The sequence below is a fragment of the Macaca nemestrina genome, chromosome 10 (assembly GCF_043159975.1).
Source record: "Macaca nemestrina isolate mMacNem1 chromosome 10, mMacNem.hap1, whole genome shotgun sequence".
NCBI lineage: Eukaryota > Metazoa > Chordata > Mammalia > Primates > Cercopithecidae > Macaca > Macaca nemestrina.
In genome coordinates, this window is record NC_092134.1 from 143671586 (window position 1) to 143689565 (window position 17980).

Sequence of the window (17980 nt, forward strand, 5' to 3'; positions counted from 1 at the left end):
ATTCACACCAATTTTTATAAGAAAGTTCAATGTGAACACATAGTACAGAACATTGCCTTTGTTTTGGAATTTATTTATTTAATATGACAATTTCATTTGTATTTAGTTATTCTTGATGTTGAATGCTCATCTTTATTAATGATGAGCTACCCATTTTCTGACTGAGGAAACAGAAAGTTGTCACTGCCTAACAGCAATACTCAAAACAGCCTGTATGAAAGGAAAAGGTATATCTGTGTGCACACAGATGCATACACATGCATACACGTACCTATACATGTACACACGCGTGTACATATGTGCATACACATACACACATACACGTGTGTGCATGAGCACACATGCATGCACACATATACACATACATGCATACACACGCATATGCACATACACATACACTCATATACACACGTACACATGCACACACATACATGCATATACACGTGCACATGGACACGTGGACACGCACATACACACGCATACACACATGCACACACATGCATGCGTACATGCATACGTAAGTATCATCTCAGGTACGTGGATTCAAAATTCTGATGCAAACAAGAATAATTACAAAACAAGGTAGGGTGTCAACAAGTGAGAATTGAGATGAAAGTTCTGATATGTTCCAGAGACAATACGGGAGGTCGTCACATCACATAAATATCTTACCCATTTTAAACGTGACAATTCCTGCCAACATCGGCCTGGATTAAGATGATTTCATTGACATAAGGAACAGAAAATATAGTATTTATTCTAATGAGATTCTGTAATCATTACATTATTTTCACAATTATAAGTAATCACTAAATAACTTCCTCCCAAGGGTCTAAAAATAAAAATAAGATAACAAAAGAAAGTCACAGTCCTGACAGCTTTATCATGCAAATCACAACTGTGAAAATCAAGCATGTTTTTGAGACTATGCCCTCCTCAAATATCCTTCATGGAATTTTGTACCAGTAATGGCTGGTAATTAATTGTTATACCAGCTGGAAAGTATATCATTGGGGGTACGTGAAGTAAACATGTAAAGAGTAATGAACACACACACTTGAACCCAGGCCTCATTTCACAACTGTTTCCTACTTTCGATTTGCTTAGTTTACCTCATGAGGTACCTCGAGGAGAGAAAGCAGAGCTGGGATCTGCCCCGAGGCTGCTTCGGGAAGAGCTGGGTGGGTACCAAGACCCTCAGACCGAGGGCTGAGCTGCGTGGCTATGACCCCATCACTGCAGCTCCCCAAGCGTGTGTCCCTGTGTGTCACGCAAACCCCTGCCACACAGGTGACACACGCCACACGCCTGACACAGGCTCAGCACACAGGGAGCGATCAGTAAGTGGTGACTAGAGAGAAGTGACGGCCTTCAGCGTGGATGGAGAAAACAGGCCACAGACTCACAGAGGAAACGCCACAGATCCACAGACGGAGAAAACACCACAGACGCACGGACGGAGGAAACACCACAGACGCATGGAGGGAAGAAAAGTGCCACAGACGCCGGAGGGAGGAAAAGTGCCACAGACGCAGGGACGAAAGAAACGCCACTGACGCACGGATGGAAGAAACGCCACAGACGCATGGACGGAGAAAACGTGTCACAGAGGCACACACGGAGAAAACAGTCCACAGATGCACGAACAGAGGAAACGCCACAGACGCACGGACGGAGGAAACAGGGCAGAGACGCCCATACACCAGTGTGGAACGTCGGACAGGAACGTCCCGGCCATGCACTGTCCACTCCCCCTAGAGACTTCCCACCCCAGAGCACTCAGGATGGCTATGGAGCTCCTGCCACGCACCCCAGAGGCGAAGCTGGGGAGCCAGAGATGAGCAGGTTCACGTCCATCAAATGCAGCTGCAATCCCTGTAATAACTGGAGGTCACTATTAAACAGAAGGGCACTTCACTTGGAATAAAAGCACTCTGCATAAAAGAACTAAAGATTGGCTGGAGACAGCTTAGAAACCGTCACCATTATTCTTGTTAGTGACAGCGAAGCTTCAAGAGTGGTCACTTTTCCTGTAGAAATCCCACAGAGGTGATTCCTGGAACTCATTTAGAATATTTCTTTCCCAGAAACCACACAACCAAGAACTTAATAGTGCCGTCTCTTGACCAGAAAGATTCAGATTTCTGATGAAACTAAACCCTGTCCAGCCTCCTGATTCTAGAAGATGCTGTACAGAAAAGCTAACTCAAAGGGGTCTCATTTCTTTTGTCATCCACGACACATAAAAAAAATTTTTAAATATACAAAAAAATGTAGGAATTGTACAGTGAATACCCATGTGTCTACCCCTGGATCACAGACTAGATTTAAATGTAAAGTTCTAAAGGTTCCCAGCTAAGGAAATGTGCAGTGTAAGCCTCTACCTGGTTAGAACCAAGGGGAATGGAATGAGCTTTCCCCAGCCTTGCTGCTCAGCTGGGAGGGGCTGCCACAGCTCAGCCACCCCACCCCAGAGCACCCAGGATGGCTGTGGAGTTCCTGCCACCCACCCCAGACGTGAGGCTGGATCCCCATTCGCGGTGTTAAGAATGAGCCAGCCTTTAGAGGCCATGTGGTCTATACTTGAATAGAAAATGTTCCAGGAAACTAAAGATTCCAATGCGTGCACTGAATTCCTAACCATTTGAAACCCAGGCTCCTCATCTATACACGAAGAACAACGCTCTCTCCTGGGAAAGCATTTCAGAAGGACGAAAAAGGATCCACATGAGAGCAGCTGAAAACTACAAGGCATCATGCAATTATAAGCCTTTTTCTATATCTTTGTTTCAAGGAATGTCAGCATTCTAAATATTGCAGTTCATCCCACATCACCTTTCAGGAGCAAATCATAACGATCAAAACTATCAGCAGAATCACTACCAGCTCAGTCGCCATGTGCTTCTTCTTCCTGCATGACAATTCCTGCAGAACGATGGGACCATCCAAGAATGGCTCCCTGCCATCATGTGCCCATTCTCCTTCCCCAGGGGGCTATTCCTGTACTCACGGGGCATGGGAAACCTGTATAACGCCACCAGAAAGTCCTTGTTTGACTTACACACTTCCCAGAAGGGCTGATTTTATCCAGAATCCTAACTGTGTCAAACACTAAACCTAAGAAATCATCAAGAAACCAAGGAAATGTAAGGCCATGTCCTGCCCCGGGTGCATGGCTACTAGGGGAGAAATAGAAAATGAGACATGAAAGGAAACTTTTAAGATATTCAGACCATCACTGGATGATTCCAGGAACCCATTACGGATCATTGCTGTTCCTAATAACAGGAAAGAAATTCTAAAATCCCAACAGGCATGGTGAGTCCCTCACTTGCATGAAGTCAAAATAATAATCCATCACTCTCTTCAAAAGGACAAAAGAAAAACTCTACTTCCTCTTCATATTAATTTGTGTACAAGCGACTTAAGTGAGAAAATCTTAATGTCTGGACTGTGATATCAATAGCAAAATAATCCCAAGATTCCCAATTAAAAGATAGAGACGGCCTGAATGAATTTAAAACAAGAAAAACCGACTATATGCTGCCTACAAAAAACTCAGTTCAGCTGCAAAGACACACATAGACTAAATGTGAAGGGATGGAAAAACACATTCCACATTAATGGAAATCAAAAGTAAGCAAGAGTAGCCATATTTATTTCAGATCAATCACAATTTAAGTCAAAAACTGTAAAAAGGAGACAAAAAGGTAATTATATAATAAAGAGATCAAAATAGCAAAAGGATATAACAATTACGAGTATATGTGCACCCAACAACAAAGCACTCAGATATATAAAGCAAATATTAGTAGATCTAAATAGAGAGAGAGGTCGGGCGCGGTGCCTCACGCCCATAATCCCAGCATTTTGGGAGGGATGTGGAGGCAGGTGGATCACCTGAGGTCAGGAGTTTAAGACCAGCCTGGCCAATATGGTGAAACCCTGTCTCTACTAATACAAAAAATTAGCCCAGCATGGTGGCACATGCCTGTAATCCCAGCTACTTGGGAGGCTGAGGCAGGAGAATCACTTGAACTCAGGAGGTGGAGGTTGCAATGAGTTGAGATTGCACCTCTGCCCTCCAGCCTAGGCAACAAGAGCAAAACTCTGTCTCAAATAAATTTATATATACATATATATGTATAGAGAGAGACAGGGAGACACCAACACAACAATAGTAGGAGCTTCAAAATCCCACTGTCAGTACTGGAGGTCATCTAGACAAAAAATAACAACAAAACATCAAATTTAAAGTCCAGTGTAGACCAAATGGACCTAACAGACATTTACAGAACATTTCATCCAACAGATACAAAACGCACATTCTTCTCAGCACATGGAACATTCTCTAGAATCCACCACATGCTAGGCTACAAAAGAATTCTCAATACATTTTTTTCTAAAATTGAAATAACATCTAGGATATTCTCAGACTCTAACAGAATAAAGCTATAAATCAACAACAAGGAACAGACACTTCTCAAAAGAAGACATTTATGCAGCCAATAGAGACATGAAAAAATGCTCATAATATAGAATGAGACCACCACTTCTCCTGTTGTCTTTCCCAGCTTTTCCCCGTCTCCCCTTTTCCCTAGTTTATAAGACAGGAGAAGGGGGAGAAAACAAAAAGTTAGAAAGAAACAGAAGTAAGATAAATAGCTAGACGACCTTGGCACCACCACCTGGCCCTGGTGGTTAAAATAATAATAATAATATTAACCCCTGACCAAAACTACTAGTGTTATCTGTAAATTCCAGACATTGTTTGAGAAAGCAGTGTAAAACGTTTTGTTCTGTTAGCTGATACATGTAGCCTCCCATCGTGTTTTGTCTGAGGCTAGTCCTGCTACAATAATCACTCGCCATCAGAGAAATGCAAATCAAAACCACAATGAGATACCATCTCACACCAGTTAGAATGGTGATCATTAAAAAGTCAGGAAACAACAGGTGCTGGAGAGGATGTGGAGAAATAGGAACACTTTTACACTGTTGGTGGGACGGTAAACTAGTTCAACCATTGTGGAAGACAGTGTGGTCATTCCTCAAGGATCTAGTACTAGAAATACCATTTGACCCAGCCATCCCAATACTGGGTATATACCCAAAGGATTATAAATCATGCTGCTATAAAGACACATGCACACGTATGTTTATTGCGGCACTATTCACAACAGCAAAGACTTGGAACTAACCCAAATGTCCATCAATGACAGACTGGATTAAGAAAATGTGGCACATATACACCATGGTATACTATGCAGCCATAAAAAAGGATGAGTTCATGTCCTTTGTAGGGACATGGATGGAGCTGGAAACCATCATTCTCAGCAAACTATCGCAAGGACAGAAAACTAAACACCGCATGTTCTCACTCATAGGTGGGAAATGAACAGTGAGATCACTTGGACACAGGAAAGGAAACATCACACACTGGGGCCTGTTGTGGGGAGGGGGGAGGAGGGAGGGGGGAGGGATAGCATTAGGAGATATACCTAATGTAAATGATGAGTTAATGGGTGCAGCATACCAACTTGGCACGTGAATACATATGTAATAAACCCGCACATTGTGAACATGTACCCTAGAACACAAAGTTTAATTTAAAAAAAAAATCAACAACAAGGAGAACTTTCAAAACTGTATAAATACATAGAAATTAAACAATATGCCCTTGAATAGCCGATGGGTCAATGAAGAAATTAAGAAGGAAATTTAAAAATTTCTTGAAATAAATGAAAACAGAAACACAACATATCAAAGTTTATGGTATACAGCAAAAGCAGTATTAAGAGGAAAGTTTATAACAATAAACTCCTACATTTAAAACACAGATTTAAAATAAACAACCTAACAACGAACTGCAATGAGCTAGAAGAGCAAGAACAAATCAAATCCAAAAGTGGTAGAAGAAAAGAAATAACAAAGATCAAAGAGGAACTAAATAAACTTGAAACTAACAAATATAAAAATGAAGAAAAAAATGTTGGTTTTTTGAAAAGATAAATAAAATAGACAAACCATTAGCTACACTAAGCAAACAAAAAGAAATCCGAAAGAAATAAAATTAGAAACAGAAAAGGAGAATGACAGTTGATACCACAGAAATACAAGGGATCATTACAGACTATTTTGAACAGCTATATGTCAACAGATTGGAAAACCTAGAAGAAATGGATAAATTCCCGGACACGTACAACCTACCAAGATGGAACCAAGAAGAAACGGAAATCCTAAAACAGACCAATAATGAGTAACATGTATGACTAAGTAATAATAAAAAGTCTCCCAACAAAGAAAAGCCCAGAACTAGGTGACTTCGCAGCTGAATTCTACACATTTTTGTTTCAATTCTTCTCAAACTATTCCAAAAGTATTGAAGAGGAGGGAATCCTGCCAAGTTCATTCTTCAAGACCAGCATTACCCTGATACCAAAATAAGACAAGGACACAATAAAAAGAGAAAACTATAGGTCAATATCCCTGATGAACACAGATGCAAAAATCCTCAACAAAATACTAACAAACTGAATCCAACAGCAAATCAAAAAGATTATACACCATGATCAAGTGGGATTTATCCCACGATGCAAGGATTGCTCATCAAACACAAATCAATAATCATGCTACATCACATCAACAGAATTAAGGACAAAAACCATAATATCATTTCGATAGATACAGAAAAAGCATTTGATAAAATTCAACGCTGCTTCATGATAGAAAGTCTCAACAAAAGAGGCACTGAAGGAAAAATACCTCAACACAATAAAGGCCATATGTGACAAACCCACAGCTAACATAATGGGGAATGGGGAAACACTAAGAGCTTTTTCTCTGAGATCTGTAACAAGACAAGGACGCCCACTTGTGCCACTCCTATTCAACACAGCACTGAACGTCCTAGTCAAGAGCAGTCAGGCAAGAGAAAGAAATCAAGGGCACCCAAAGTGGAAAGGAGGCACTCTAATTGTCTGTTTTCAGACAATGTGCTCTTATATATTTAAAAAAAAAAAAAGACTCCAGCAAAAATCTCTTTGAACTGATAAACAAATTCAGTAAAGTTACAGAATACAAAATCAACATATAAAAATCAGTAGCATTTCTATAGACCAACAATGAGCCAGTGAAAAAAGAAATCAAGAAAGCAATCCCATTTAACTACAAAAATATAAAATAAAAATAAAAATACCTCAGAAGAAATCTAACCAAGAAGGTTAAAGATCTCTATGAGGAAAACGATATTCTACCCTCTGAAGGTAGAACAGTGGCTTCTAGAGACAGGAAAGGGCGGCGGGAAGGCAGAAAGGGAGAGGTTGTCTAATGGATACAAAATTACATCTAGATAGTAAAAATAAGGGTTAGTGTGCTATAGCCTTGTAGGGTGACTATAGTTTACAATTTATTGTATATTTTCAAGCAGCTAGAAGAGAGGATTTTAAATATTCCCAGCATTAAGAAATGACAAATGTTTGAGATGATGGACATGCTAATTACCCTGAGTTGCTAATTACACACGAAAAACATGTATTGAAATATCATACTGTATCCCATGGATATGTACTATAATGTGTCCATTAAAAATAATAATTGTTAAAAACCCAAGGGTCATTTCTCATGTGTCCTATGTCAGTGTTGTGGTCCATTGGTGGAGACCTAGCCATTTGCAAGTAAGACTATAGTCACTTGAGCTGAAAGCAAATGAATCGTCACAAAAATTACCACTGGCACCAAGTCTTCTTTCCAGAATTTCCTGCCCACAGCACTGCCACAGTCACTGTGGGCAGGAAAGACACACTAGCACCCAAGTTTCAACCCCAGTACAGTTGATGCTTTTATTTCTCTGGTTTGGAATAGGTGTGTGTTCATAATTTACGTTTACTCCAACTGTCCCCTTGCTTAAATAGCTTCTTAAGGATAACTTCCTCTTACTAAATCCCAACAGCTTCTGAGCATCCATTATATTCTCCAAAGTAAATAAAAAGAGAAAACGTGTTGAAAGCCTGATAATGTTCACTTAAGAATCCAGCATGATGTACAGCTTGAAATGGCTACTCCACCTTGTTCCTTTACATGACTTTTAAAGTAGCCCCAGTTATTATACATAATTGAAGTCATAATTTCTGCAATACCATTAGGTCCACGAACGGTGGGGCCAGGGGACTTCAAAGTCTGTCTCCGATTTTTTTTTTTTAAAAAAAGGAAAGCTCATGAGAGTAGGTAATGAAAATAAATATTCACACAACTCGGAACAGGGGATGGTGAAACATAAAACTCCAGCCTGGCACAGGTGTCCAGCCAGTGAGGGTGGGGACACAGACTCATACGGTCCCCACAATCCCTCAAAAATGCCACAGACAGGTGGGTGGCCTGAGACAGAGCCAGGCTCCGAATTCCGGGAGCTGTCTGGCTCATGTGCACCTCATGTGGTCCACAGTGCACGAGGATGCCCAACGTCACCAGTCCCGGTGCAGAACACAAGAATGCCCCATGGCATGAGCCCCCGCTGCACAGCATAGCCCGAAGGTGCCAGCTCAGACTCCTACACACGCTGGTCACCAAGGCACTGCCCTCCAGGAAGGAGGACCGCAGAGGTCGTGGCAGGGTGAGGTTCTGCTCTTCATCATCCGCGAGCAGAGGGGAAAGTCCCAGCAGACATTTGGGGAGCCTCTACACGTGGTTCTGGGACTCTGAGTGGAGGTTCAAAGATGTCCCCAGGTACGCCAGACTCAAACCTAAAAAAGACCCATTCTTCCAGATATGCCCAGACTGGAACCTATATAGGCCATCCTTCCTAGCTTTTCTCTGGAAAAGCAGGCTTAAAAGAGTATCGACTAAAAGGGGCCACCAGGAAGACAGAAGTCCTATCTTTAAAAAAAGATTTTTTTTTTTTTTTTTAAAAAGAGGCACTGAGGCTCTGACCCATCTGAGCACAGAGTACATGCTCGGCAGCCTCTGTCAGAGCAGAGCAAGTACACACATGCTCTCCATGCCCTGTGCTCCCAGCACCCGTGCTCCCCGCACCCATGCTTTACACGCCCGTGCTCCCCACACCCGTTCTCCCCGCACTGTGCTCCCTGCGCCCATGCTCCCTACACCTATCTGTGCTCCCCATGCCTATGCTCCCTGCAGCCGTGCTCCCCGCACTGTGCTCCCTGCGCCCATGTCTGCTCCTCGAGCTCTCTTCCACTGGTTTCCTCTGTACATCCCTCTTGATAGTCACTGTCACCTCGAATCACCTGGCTAAATGGAGGTAAAGAAAAAGTCTAGAGTAGCACATTGGAGGACAGAGTGGAAGTGGCTATTTACCAAGCAGGGCTATGAGATGAGCGCATCTGATCCCCATTAATCCTGACGGTCAGTTGATTAGCCCTGTTCAACAGCTGGGGACACTGAGGTGTGGAAGGACGGGCTTGCTTACCCCAGACGATGCTGACAGTGTGGGCCCAGCCCAGTCCCACAGCCACCAGGAGGAGGCTCCTCACTGGGCAGGCGCGGAGGTGCAGCCCAGAGAACGCTTGGGACCCCGGCACAGACTCCTCAGGAAGGAAACAGAAAGGCCCACAGAGACTCAAGCAGCACAGAAGAAGGTCACCCACAAGTTAAAAATAGATGTTTGTGCTTTACCGTCCCAGAGTGCTAAAAATCCAACCCACTCACACGCACAGCCTGACGTGAGCCTGGCCTCCTGCAGCACTGGGCTAAGCGAGAGACGTACCTGCCTCTCTCCCGACAATAGCAGACTTGGCAGCTATTCTTCAATGTACTTGACACGCTTCCGTGAGGGATTAAGCGACACTCTGTCAACACTGGCTAAGTTTAATCCTGACACAGCCAACCATCTAGATCTGCAGTGAACAAACAACTTACTTTGGATGATTCTGCCACTAACAAAGACCCTGAATCTCCCACCAAAGCTTAGTGACACGACTTACCTTTCTGTTTTCATTTCAGGTACACTGGCCCACATGATCTAATTTACCTGCTGATAATGCCTTGGAAAGACCACCAGGGGGCCCCACACCATTTTCAGCTTTAGAGGGATGTGAATTTCCCTTTGATGAGAAAGGTGATGGGGAAATAAAACAAGGATCCAAAACAGATGCCTGTGTGTTTCCTGGGAGTGATAAAGTCAGGAACTGCCTCTGTGTGTCAGGCGAGGGAGTAACAGAGACAATGGCACCAACTCCTGAGACAGAGGACCTGATGCATGGTGCAGCCACCGCCTGTGGCCAAGGAAATTCCAGGGAATGTAGACCCCAGTTGTATGGTACAGCCACCATGTGCGACCACAGAAATTCCAGGAATGCAGACCCTCAGTCACATGGTACAGCCACTATCTGCAGCCACAGAAATTCCAGAGAACGCAGACCCTCAGACACATGGTACAGCCACTATCTATGGCCATGGAAATTCCAAGGAATGCAGACCCTCAGTCACATGGTACAGCCACCATATATGGCCACGGAAATTCCGAGGAATGCATACCCCAGTCGCATGGTGCAGCCACAGCCTGCAGCCACAGAAATTCTGGAGAACGCAGACCCCAGTCGCATGGTACAGCCACTACCTATGGCCATGGAAATTCCAGAGAACAGAGACCCTCATTCCCATGGTACAGCCACCACCTATGGCCACGGAAATTCAGGGGAACGCAGACCCTCAGTCACATGGTACAGCTACCACCTGTGGTCACAGAAATCCTGGGGAACACAGACTCCAGTCGCATGGTGCAGCTACCACCTGTAGTCACAGAAATCCTGGGGAACACAGACTCCAGTCGCATGGCGCAGCCACCACCTGCAGTCACGGAAATTCCAGGGAATGCAGACCCCAGTCACATGGTACAGCCACCATCTATGGCCACGGAAATTCCAGGGAACATAGACACCAGTCGCATGGTGCGGCCACCACCTGTGGCCATGGAAATTCTGGGGAATGCAGGCCCCAGTCTCTAAAGTATGAACTTCACTGCAGTGAATGTGGAAGAGTTTCTCTCTGTGCAGAGCTCAGTATCCAGAAGGGGAGATGGCCCCAGGAATGCCTTCCTCCTCTTCAGAGCTCAGGGCCTAGGGCTGACACCCTTGGGAGGGGTCCTTGTTCAGCAATTGTGCCTGTGGAGGGTCCCCCAACACTCACCGTGCACCTCCTAGGAGCAGAGGCTACAACAGGGAGCCAGAGACCAAGCTCTGCTCAGACAACAGTGAGCTGATGGCCTTCCACTCTAAGTTCAACAGGGACCCAGGGACCAAGCTCTGCTCAGACAACAGTGAGTTGATGGCCTTCCACTCTAAGTTCAACAGGGACCCAGGGACCAAGCTCTGCTCAGACAATAGTGAGCAGATGGCCTTCCACTCTAAGTTCAACAGGGACCCAGGGACAAAGTTCTGCTGAGACAACAGTGAACTGATGGCCTTCCACTCTAAGTTCCAACTGCATGGAATGTGTATTCCATGAATGCTTGTTAAATGAATGATTCATATAAGGTCATCTGTGCTGACCTTTGCTGGTCTGCTGACTGTGAGCTTCAGAGCATAGGCCTCATTCCTGGAGCAGCCAGCTCTTCCCAGAGCGACGGCCGCTGCAGGGCAAAGCCCAGAGCTTGTCCTGCAGCAACACACTCAGGACCCTGCGCTGGGCACGCTGGGGGCCTCTCCAGCAGAAGATCCCCAGCCCTGACCTTGCAATACCAGTGAACCCCAGGGGAGTCCCAAGTGCTCAAAATCATGTAAATGTCCATTGTGATTTAACATATCAATTTTAGAAGAAAGGGCATATTGCCACCTCCCTCCTCAAACTAGGGACTATAAATCGATCCATCACCCTAACTGAGACTCTGCCTTAAATTCTGCTAAAACTACCATCCAAACACTCAAATTTACATTAGCGTTAAGGGAAAAAAAAAAACTAAAACAAACACCTGTAAGAAACGGTCAAGTAACCTGTGATACATCAACCCAAAGATTAAACATGAAAACAATGAAGTAGCAAGATATTAAAAGAATATAAACTCTATGTACATCATGGCCCAAGGTTCTAAAATTACACAGAGACAAAGACTGGAATGGAAGGGGGATATGTTTACAGATACATTTTTTATTTTTTAATTTTTAATATTACTTCTCTAATGTATGATTTGACTAACCAGATAATTCAGCAAAAAATAAAAAAATTAATTATGCCTATAGATAAATATGTAAAGAATCCTTTTCTTTGATGCCAATGGAATTAGTTTGGGTCTGACCCACAGTCTTCAATCTTTTAATTAAGACACAAAAATCATCTTTCAAGCTGTTAGGAAAAAAAGAAGAAAAAGATTGAAAACCAGGAGCCCAGAAGAAAAGGACTCGCTATGTATCACAGCGTCTCTCCACGCCTCTCCACCCCGGACAGTGCTCCCTCTTTCCCCATTTTCATACCTACTGCACAAAACACTTAGTAAAGAACTATCTCAATTCATGAGTCACACAGCACAAAGGGACAGTGTCGCTGCCAAACATACCCTGCAGCCCCAAAACGAAGAGGCAACTGGTTCCTTCCTTCCTCAGTGAAGGAAGAATGAGAGGCTGCTGGTTGTCATTTTAAATCTCACACCTCAATGTCTTAGCACTTTCCTGCTTTGTTGGTTTCCAGGGCTTATTAAAATTAACCACCACCACCCCCCCCCCGCGGATATTGAAGAAAGAAAGCAGGACGGTTGTGCAGGCTTCCAAGAGGCAGAGCCCTGCTTCCGCGGCCACCTCTGTCTTTCTACCCACAGCAGCCGGGTTTACCAATTAGTCTCCCTTAAAGAGCAGTTTATGCTCATCGTGAACAAATGGATTCAATTGCTTCTTTTGAGATGCAGCAAGTTTTGGGCCCTCAGCAAAAAGAAGAAAGAAGAAAGAAAGAAAGAAAGAAAGAAAGAAAGAAAGAAAGAAAGAAAGAAAGAAAGAAAGAAAGAAAGAAAGAAAGAAAGAAAGAAAGAAAGAAAGAAAGAAAGAGAAAGAAAGAGAGAGAGAAAGAGAGAGAGAAAGAAAGAGAAAGAAAGAGAGAGAGAAAGAGAGAGAGAAAGAAAGAGAAAGAAAGAAAGAAAGAAAGAAAGAAAGAAAGAAAGAAAGAAAAAAGAAAAGAAAGGAAAAGAAAAGAAAGAAAGAAAGAAAGAAAGAAAGAAAGAAAAAGAAAGAAAGAAAGAAAGAAAGAAAGAAAGAAAGAAAAAGAAAGAAAGAAAGAAAGAAAAAACAGGGCACTGGCACAACAGTCATAACCTCTGCTTTGCACACACAGAAGGAAAGTTAAAGCCCTGGAGGCGGAGGCGTTCGGAAAGGGAAGGTGGAAGTAGGAAGGACGCCCACGGGATAGAGTGGTCAGAAACAGACCACCTCACCAAAGGGCGCCTTAGACGTTCCAGAGGACAAAATGCCCCTCTTTCCAGGGTAAACACCCATTTGCCAAACTCAGCCAGTGACGGCAAGCAGGAGTTTGCTTTTTTTTTTAAGGCGTCTGAGTAACGATGACAAGAGCAAGAAATGAGCTTAATAATGGGACTGACAGGGCCCTGGGCTGGTGACTCTGCTGATGTGCACAGCATCAAAACCCAGGTTCCTCAGTGCGCTCCCTCTGCAGTTCAGGACAGCACTACAACTCACCCCATCAATCACTGCTTAAAAAATCAGTTCTAAAAAAAGACGACCCATTTGAAAGCAGCCGGAGGAGGAAGACAGAGAGTGTCTCACAGAATCCAACCGCTTGTAGCCTCGGAACCATAACAAGAATATGAAACTAGCGGGTCCAGTGTGAGGCAGAACAGAGACGCCGTCACGGCTCTCAGGAGGCTGAGCAGGAAGCGCATGGCTCAGGCCCTGCAACGCCCTAAGGGCGCCTGGAGCAGCCCACAGGCCTGTGTCCTTCGTGTGGGTTCACCTTCCTAGTTTCCTGGGTAAATTCAATGTACAGCATTTATTCGCCAAGAAAAGAACATTCAAATCAAACTACTGTCATAACTCTGAAGGGCTCTTAACACTCCAGTCCACACGTTCAAAAGCCCACAAATATCAGTGCTGCCACTGTGCAGGTAACAATGTTTTGGATGCATCATGCACGTAACCAGTAACGATGTTTTCATGTTTTCCGTAGCCATCTCATTCAGGATACTAAAATGATCTGTGACGACTTGATACTTAGTTATCTGTGATTTTCAGATAGATTTAACAAGGCTACCTGGCCAAGAGGGCCTCACCCTGCTGAACCTGGGCACCGGTGCCCCTACGTGCACCCGGGGCCTGGGGAGCGCAGTCTCCACCACCTCTCGCTCTTCAATGTTAAATGTCCTCCCGGAGCGCCTGCGTCGTGGGCCCAGGCTCGGCCCCTCCTGGAGAGCCCTTTCCACATTACAGGACAGGGGAAGCCCAGAGCCCGCGCTGCGGCGCCGCTGACGTCCGGGAGTCCCCGCTTCCTGGTCCTTCCCGTCCGCGGAGGCTGGCGGGGAGGGCCTGGGACCCATTTTAGTTTTCGGTTTTGTCACGAGCCGGAAGGCGACAGCACATGCGAGCGCAGGAAACCCTTTTTTAAAATCTTCCAACGGAAACGCGAGGGGCTGCCGGACTGCCTCGGAGACGCTAGGCGGGAACCCAGAGCACCCCTGCCGTTTCCCGCATTGCAGCAGCCGGGACCCCGCCCACGCCGCGGAGGGCCCGAGGCGACAGGAGGCCCGCCGGATCCCGGCCGTTTCTTCCTCGACAAGCTGGGGGGTGGCGTGGGGCGGAGTTGGGGGGCGGGGGCAACTTAAGAAGTGATCGCGCTGTACCCAGGATTCGGAGGGGAAGCCCGGCCCCATCCTACAGCTCAGAGGCAGAACGACCCCGGAAGGTGCTCCAGGCGACCCCCTCTACCAGGCTCAATTTAAAACATAAACCGGAGAGGGTGGAAAGCTCACTATTTTCCGAATGGCGGTTCCTATCGCCATGTTCCTTCCTCCTCCGCCCCACCCGGCAAGGACCCCGGGGCTGCCTTGCCGGCTCCCGCCGCCCCGCAGGTACCCCTGCCGCTCCCGGGCACGGGCTTCTCCCCAGTTCTTCCCATCGCTTCCCTGCTCTTCTCCCCAGTTCTTCCCATCGCTTCCCCACCTTTCCCCGGGTCCTCCCATCGCTTCCCCCTCTTCTGCCCGGTTCCCCCATCCCCTTTGCCCTGTTCTCCCCTTCTCCCTCTTCTCCCCTTCTCCGTCCGTCCCTCCCTCGCCGCCCGGAGGGGGGCGCGCACCTTGAGCATGTCCCCCGCTGGTCAGCACGCCGATGGCCTTGCCGGCCCCGGAGAGGTGCTCCAGGAACTTCCGCAAGGAGCCCTTGGGGGCCCGGGAGTCGTCCGCGTCCAAGGCGAGGAGGCCGAGGGCAGCCGCTAGTCCGGGTGCGCAGCAGGCAATGGATACCCTGCCGGCGCGCGCCCGACTCGGAAAAGCTGCCCCGCCCGCGCCCCCGCCCGGCCCTAGCGTCAAAGGGTCTTGACGGGCGGGGCCCAAGCGCACAGGAGGGGCTGCGGGGGTGGGGCGCGGCTAGGGGCAGGGGCAGGGGCAGGGAAAGGGGCAGAGAAAGGGGCAGGGGCTGGCCGGGGCCGGGTGTGGGCAGGAGGACCTACGCAGGGGTCGTCGTAGGTGGCTGCCGCGCTAGCGGTGGGTGAGGTCGCGGAGGCGGGGGTAGCACCACAAGTGGGCGGAGTCCCTGGGGGTGGGGCCGCGTTGCCGGTGCGCTAGCCTCGCGGGTGGGTTGGAGGACTCTGGTTGGGGCCTTTAGAGATGCCCGGAGCGCCACAGGTGGGGGCAGGGGCAGCGACCGGGGGAGGGGAGACCGCAAGGGGGCGGGGTCACATCGTTCGCGGGGCGGGCCAAGGCAGGGCGGAATAGAACGCCGGGAGCATCTCCCGGGGCGGGGGGGGGGGGGGGGGGCAAGGGAGACCGTGAGTGGGCGCGAACGCCGGGGCCGGTGGAAACCCCGCACTTGCGGGGAGCGCCGATGGCGGGGCGGGGTGGAATTGGGGCGCGGAGACCCCACCTGGACGCGGAGGCTCGCGGCAGGCCCGGTAGATCCGGCTGTTGTCAGCGCCGAGCCCGGCCGCGCGCACAGCTTCTTGTTGGCGGCAGGATTCCTCCTGGGGCTGCGCTAGGAGCCTCTGCGCGCGGCTTCCTCGATCCCCGCCCCCACGTTTTCTCTGCAGCCTGAGGTCGGGAAGGACGCACGGAGAGTGGATCCTCCAGGTGGTGGGAAAAGCTGAGCGCGGCGAGCTTAGCTATGACGAAGCTGCGATTTCCCGGGTCCACGGGGTCTGTGGCGCTCCCGGGCCCCCAGCTCGTCCCGTGGGGAGAAGAATCCTTGGGGTGGGGGAGAGTATCGGGGCGCTACACTCAGAGACGCATGGGCGCGCGAAAGTCAGAGTGGGATAGGAGGAGGCGCAACGGGACTGACCTGGCGGGGAGGCGGGACGACCCTTCCTCCCTACGGACAGGCGCGCTGCTGTACGCTGTGCCGACCTCGGCTGACTTCACCGGCCAACTCCACGTGCTGAAATACGCACATCCAAAGCGCTGTGCCAGTTGCCCATCCACAGCTTAACAGCCTGGTGCCAGTTACCTGCGATGGGACAGGGAGCAGCCCCTACAAAAGCACGGGCTTATGGGATCCCGGTTCCTTCAGTGCTCACCCCACGAAGAAGGGCTCCCAAACGGCCCCACTCGAGGGCTTTCCGGAGGATGGTCCTGCGCAGTGGGTGTTTGTTGAACAGATAGGAAACAACAAAAGAGACTAAGAAGAGGTTTGTTCTATGAACCCGGGAAAGTGAAGCAATCGCAAAGGAGAGTCTCACCAAAGGGCAATCCTGGGGAAAAGATGGAGAGGCATGGATTTTTCTTGGATGTGTGCCTCATCCTGGGGCTCATCCCGCTGAGCATCAAATATTCATTGCAAAAGAGGAAAAAAATATATATGCTGCAGACAATGCTGGATGGTCTAATCTCTCCCTTGGCCAGAATTAACGGCGAAATTCCTAACCCCTCGTGGTCCTCAGAATCACCTGTCCTATGCACACCCCCATTAAACCACTGAAGTCCAGTTTCTGGGAGCTCAGCCAGGAAATGTGTATTTTTAAACAAACCACCTAGGTTATCCTGATGAATGCAAAGTCAGAGAGCGCTGCTCTCATGCAGTGAACCTGAGCATTATTCTATTAATTAAAAGGGAGAGGCGAATCCTGGCTGTCTTAATTAAGGTGACAGTTGAGTGGCCTTTGCCTTCTGGCGGGCAGAAGAGCAGACCGAGGCTCTAAGCACCTGCACCCACAGTTGGGCTCAGGATCTGTGCTGGAGAATAGAAGGGCTAATTTAATTATTCATGCCTTTTTAGAGCATGTTACATGTAGAGAAGGTGGGCCACACTGAATTTTATTTTAGCCAAATACCCGTTATCTCCTTATACAATTGATATTTTTATATTGAACATTAGGGGATTGGTCATTTGTCATCAAATTGTCTGTAATACAGAAAATGATAGATACAACCTAACAGTTCAAACATGATGAGTTAAATAAATGATGGTAAAAATATGCGCTGCAATAATATTTAGTTGCTGTTACCGCTACAAAGATACGTGTCTACTGACATGGAAATATGTTCAGGACATACAAATAAGTGAAAAGGCAGGCCTAGACGCAGTGCGAGCCTGTGTGTGAGTGCGTGCGTGTGTGTGTGTGTGTGTGTGTGTGTGTGTGTGTGTGTGTGAGTCTGCATACATATGTAAATGTTTCTGAGCATTTTATTTCCTTTCTTTTGCTTAGTATAGGCAATGCCATTTTTCTCTGCGATGAACAGGTATTGTTTAGGGAATAGAAATAGCTAATGAAAAACAATAAAATTTAGAGTGTCAAGACCCCCAAGGTTACGGATTATGTTCAAAAGTTTGTCTGTGTATAAGGGCTGGGGTCAGGGTGGTCACTGACGGTCCTCACACATCTG

General features: G+C 47.2%; 1 protein-coding gene across 1 annotated transcript in view; it reads right to left on the minus strand.

The window, feature by feature from the left end:
* The window catches only part of LOC139356929 (disco-interacting protein 2 homolog C-like), a 209982-nt gene extending 194250 nt beyond the window's left edge, over nt 1-15732 (minus strand). Inside the window, exon 1 of the mRNA XM_071072412.1 lies at nt 15244-15732. The gene's annotated coding sequence lies outside the window, so the exon portion shown is untranslated. The remainder of the gene's footprint in view (nt 1-15243) is intronic.
* Nucleotides 15733-17980: the final 2248 nt, after the last annotated feature.